The sequence below is a fragment of the Myotis yumanensis genome, unplaced genomic scaffold, assembly GCF_028538775.1.
Source record: "Myotis yumanensis isolate MYYU_CA2020_CCGP unplaced genomic scaffold, mMyoYum1.0.hap1 SCAF_10, whole genome shotgun sequence".
Taxonomy (NCBI): Eukaryota; Metazoa; Chordata; class Mammalia; order Chiroptera; family Vespertilionidae; genus Myotis; species Myotis yumanensis.
The window spans coordinates 56,047,560-56,053,038 of NW_027223761.1; the positions used below are offsets into that span (position 1 = coordinate 56,047,560).

At 44.3% G+C, this 5,479-nt stretch overlaps 1 pseudogene; it reads right to left on the minus strand.

The window, feature by feature from the left end:
* Positions 1–3,437: 3,437 nt before the first annotated feature.
* On the minus strand, positions 3,438–4,295 carry LOC139018466 (dnaJ homolog subfamily C member 7 pseudogene; annotated as a pseudogene).
* Between the last annotated feature and the right edge of the window lie 1,184 nt (positions 4,296–5,479).

Genomic DNA, 5,479 nt, shown 5'->3' on the forward strand with positions numbered 1-5,479 from the left:
AGAAAAGATTCGCCCTTTGGGGAGCAGAGTCGTTTTTAACTTCCTTTGTTTCAAAATAAGAGCAACTACCACCCAAATAGATCCCATGGCTCACGAGGGGGGAGGTGTACTGGGGATGTGAGAGGGGCTGAGCGGGTCTGGAAGGTGGGGTAATCAATGATTCAGGGGAACAATAAACTGACCTGAACTGGCCCCAAGAAAAGAGGAAATGGATCTGTAGCTGCTCTCACTTGCACAGTCAGAATACATAGGCCACCCAACCCAGCACTAATTTCCCTTTTACTTATCTTTCTCCCTAGCTTCATCTTTTCTTACACAAATAAAGAGTTTTGAAAGAGAAGAGTAGAACGCTTAGGGGGAAGGATTTGAAGTCATTTGAATCTTGATCAGTTTTCTCCTAAAGTGAGGAATTGGATTGTTTGCTCCATTAGTTGTGATATGCTGAAACTAGTTTTAAATTTTAAATTTAGAAATTTATTTTAGGTTGGGATTTATAAAACATTTCACATTTTTAGGGATCGGCAGAAATAGGCTATTTCTTCAAACATGGAACACACCAAGGATCTACTGGCATTTCTGACAAGTTAATAAAGCTAAGTAGACTAATGTTGTTATAAGAATTGTCTATTCCTTGAATAAAACCATCAGCATCTCTGGAATGGGATGAGGTGATCAAGGGAGGCACCATGGACCTGGTGCTGACAAACCAATACTCGGCTTCCCCCAAGTGGGACACCCCCCTGGAGCGGCACCCCACCAAATTGCAGCCAATGCTGCCAAGACCCCATGGCACAAAATTTGGCCCACAGCCCAGACCAGCCCAGCCCAGAAATAGTTGCTGTGGGCACTTGGTAATGACATCACATAGCAATACCTGGCTTCCTCTCCGCTACTAGCCTCCATAGAGTTTCTTCAGCCCAGAAATGCGGCTTGCTTTATAGCCAGGTGCAAACATTTTATAGTTTAACCAAATGTTTGTTAAGCATTTTCCTGTGACTCATCTCGTTTGATCCTCACAGAAGTCCTGGAGTAGGTAGATAGGAGACTTGATAGAATCCTATTTTCTTTTCATTAGCAAGATGCGAATAGCGATATTAAAATATTTCTTCTAATTAATTTCCTTTCAATGTGCACAAATCCATGCACCGAGACACGAGTTAATTATAAAAGATTAATAGGTCAAAGAATAATAAGTTGTTATGCTTCATAAAAATTGTTTTGATAGCCCTGGCTGGGTGGCTCAGTTGGTTGGAGTGTTTCATGGGCTTGATTACTGGTCAGGGCACATACCTGGGTTGCCTGTTCAATCCTGGTCAGGGTGAGTAGAGGAGGGAACCAATCAATGTTTCTCACATCAATGTTTCTCTCTTTCTCTCCCTTCCTCTCTCTCTAAAATTATATATATACGAATTTGTGCACAGGTGGGGTCCAGCCGGCCCACCCTGATGGGAGCCAATCAGGCCAGACCAGTGGGGGGGAGGGGGTTGCAGGAGGTTGGCCGGCCCTGCCCCTGATGGGAGGGCTGATTGGGGGAGGGGCTATGAGAGGTTGGGGGGGGCCAATGGGGGCCCTGATTGGGGCGGTTGGCCGCCGCAGTGTATGTCATAGTGACCAGTTATTGCAATTGGTTCAGTCATTCCATTGTACTGATCACTTGGCTTTTATATATATAGTCATGTCTTTGGGTGAGGATTTTAAAAAAATGTTTGAAAACTTACCAAACACACATTCACTCGCCCTGCCTCTCTGTCTCCCCATTCTGACGACAGGAGTTTCTCAAAATTGATCAGTTAGTATACTCATTCCTGTCCACCTTTGCTCCTCATTATTCACCTGCCTTTTTTCCTTAACCTCCACTGAAGACAAGGAAGGAGAAGAACTCCAACTGCCTTTCTCTCCAGCTTTACTATAAGCTCAGTCAGGGCAACTTATTACCTGCTGAATGGATGACCTGACATCTCAAGCTGAAGTATCTGAAGCCTTAGCAGCAGCTTTCCTCTGGAAATCTGAGGGCCCTGCCTCACCCTCCTTGCTGCTTTTTGGCTAAGATACCTGTTTTCAGGAGCTGAGGGTTTTCTCTGCTTATGGGGAAAGAATCAGGGCAAAGCTAGCTCTTGCTGTAATTGTCAAGTTTGAATCTCACTCTTTCCTCTCCCTTCAGGGCTTTTCTTCTCTACACAGTTGTAAATAATTTATTTCTCCCAGGGAAAATACTTAAATTTAGGGAAAAGACTCAAATTTAACAGGCTCATCACTGATTGCATTTCAATCTTCCTTTTTTTTTGTCAGCTCTGTCAATCTCTCTTTTGACAAATATATATTCTTCATTCAAAGGAAAGAAAATGCAATAGAAAAATGACTCAGAGACATGAATTAGCAGCTCCCCAGAGACATGAATTAGCAGCTTAAGTGAAGTAAAAATATTTCAATTCTTACCAATTAACTCAAAATGCATATTAAAATGAGACTGTTTTGCCTACAAGATTGATGAAAATTAATAGTTTGAGCATATGCACTTTGGGTGAAAATGTGGATAAGTAGGTACAACAATGGAAATAGCCCCTTTAAAGAGCAATTTGAACATATCAATAAAAATTTTTAAGTACATGTGCTTTAACTCTGCAACTGTATGGGTTATTGGTTCATTATAGCATTGCTTACCAGAGTGAAATGTTTAGTAATAAGGGCTAATTAAGTAAATTTAGGAAAATCCATACTGTAAGATATTTTTGGAGGTTTTTCAAAAATAGTAACATATAACTTTAAATACAGAGAAAGATGGCCATAATGCATAATATGAAAACAAGTTTCCTGGTAAAAAATTATCTGTAATTTCATGTTAATATATGCAAAGAAATAAATTATATGCGATAACTGGATATTTGGTGGGGTGTTTTTTTTTTGGTTTGGTTTTGTGTTTTTTTACCAGAAAATAAAAATAAACATTTTATTCTCTTAATTTTGTTTCTTTTTAAATAAAAATAAACAATGAAACAAAAATTCACAAGCTGCCTTCTTGTCCAACCCTCCCTCCCCCCACCTCTCTCCTACCTGCAGTCTTGGGCACTTGCTCCCTTTCCTCACAGACACAGGCATCCAACTGAGAAAATGAACTGCTCTAAGCACATGGAGACATGATGAAGGGAGGTGGTGAACTGTGTCCACACTCAGGGTTAAACGGAGCAAGTCTGCATTTTCTGGGTTATGGATTGTTTCCTTTCATTAGCCAAATTGAAAAAAGAAGCCGAACCCGGTTTGGCTCAGTGGATAGAGCGTCAGCCTGCGGACTGAAAGGTCCTGGGTTCGATTCCGGTCAAGGGCATGTACCTGGGTTGTGGGCACATCCCCAGTAGGAGATGTGCAGGAGGCAGCTGATCGATGTTTCTCTCTCATCGATGTTTCTGACTCTGTCTCTCTCCCTTCTTCTCTGTAAAAAATCAATAAACTATATTTAAAAAAAAAAGAAAAAAGAAATTCCTTGGACCAGATGCTTCAAAGCTGAAATCCCCAGGACCATTGAAGAATGTCTTGAAGATATTATCTGTACCAAAATCACCCATATTCATGCCCCCCTCATCCATGTCCTTTCCACTGCCATAGCGAGTCTCTTTCCTGGGATCAGAGAGGATGGTAAAAGCATCTCCCACTTCCTTGAACTTTTCCTTCTAAACTTGGGCACTGGCTCCACTGTGCCCATCTGGGTGGTGCATAAGGGCCCGTTTCCAATAAGCTTTCTTGATTTCATCCTCAGCGGCATTCTTGTCCACTCCCAGAACCTTGTAATAATCTTTCCTCTTATTCTTCTTTAGTTCCAGCTGTGCATCTTTTGAGTTGTGTTCTTCTGTTTTCTCCATCTGATACTTTTTCATGTTCCAGCACTGCTTCTTCCTACTGTCCTGTGTCTGTGTAACCCTGAGTTCTTCTTATGTGTCATGGAGCTTCACTGCATTTTTGCAGTCTTCCATCGCATCATCCAGTCTCCTAGGCTTGGGAGTAACCCTACCCTGATTACAATAGAGTTTAGCATTTGTTTTTATATTATTGTTGGGTTCTATCCCCAGGACTTCTGTGGATAGTTCATATGCTAACTTGTAATTTCCTTCTTTAAAGGCTTTATTTCCATCTTCTTTCTTTTGTTTAAGTGCTTTGGCATTTCTGCAAGCAACACAGGCCTTCTCATGTCCAGGAGTCATCCTGAGAGCCTGCACAAAAAACTGAACCACCTTCTCAAGACAATCTTCCCAATGAAGGCAAAGGTCTGATCCATACAGAGCATCTGCATTGGTGGACTCCATTCATATGGGGAGGATCTCTCTGTTGCAAGTTTTTCTTGACTATTGTTACCACAACACTGGACAGCCTCTGTTTTTCTTAGGTAGGATCAAGTCATCCTTCCTCCATCATATGTCCCCGAGTTTCCCGATCCATTTTGCTAGAAATCAGAGGGATGAAAAGAACACAGGGCCAGCTGCTGAGGTACTTGAAATAAGAGGAGCCAAGGCAAAGCGGTGGCAACGTAAGATTAATGGAGAGGCTGAGGCTAAACTTAGGGTTTCTCTGCCAGCGGCCATAGCCTAGAATGTGTGGTCTTTTTCCTGCTCTTCTGCAGAATCCGTGTTGTTGTTTTTTAAAATTCTATCAAAGAGAATTCAAACCTGCTTCCTCATGGTGTCTGCTGCTGCCAGTGCAGCGGAGTGGGCATGTCAGAATGAGATGGGGCTCGAATCCCTCTAAGGCCAGGGGAGCCCTCCCAGGACGCTTAATGAGCAGGCAGAGGGAAAAGTGGGAAAGGGACTCCCCCCAGACCGGAAGCCCAGTTGGCAATGTCCCCGCCACTGAGGGAGCTGCAGCAGCTGGTTTGCTGTGTAGTGTGTTGGTACAGGCGGGCCTAGTGGGTGGTGTTGTCTATGGGCCTTGGGAAGGGGCAGGGATGGTAGGAGCGGGGCTGTCCAGTCCCAGAAGGAAACTGCTCCTCAGTGAGGAAGCAGGTGGCACCTCGTGGTCTGCTCCTCGCCTGAGGACTCCTGAGACATGCCCTCTTCTTCCTCCTTCTCCAGTTTTTTTGGTCTGTCCCTTGGTTTCCTCCCTGGCATCGTGGTGGTTTTTCGGGTCTTGGCAGTGCCCTTGTTTTTTGTCCCTTTTGTTCTGCCCAGTCTTTTGGGTGTTGGCACTTCACTGGGCTCCTTTGGTGGCTGCTTGCCAGGCTGGCCCCACCCTTGCTTCTCAGTGCTTCCTTTTCCTGCTTGAAAGCCAAGGGCTGGCTGGACTTCTAGCTCGACTCGCTCATCTTCCCTTTTTCTATGGGGAAGGTGGAGGAGCGACGGCTGGGCTGTGGGAGCACAGCCAGGGGCTGCGGTGCGTGGTCTGGATGCTGGGAGATAGGGGGCTGGGCTCTGAGGATCTGGCTTCATAGTCTCCGGTAGCAAATGTGAAGGCCTTCTTGGCGCCAAGCCAGCACCAGAAATAGTCTGGGCTCCAA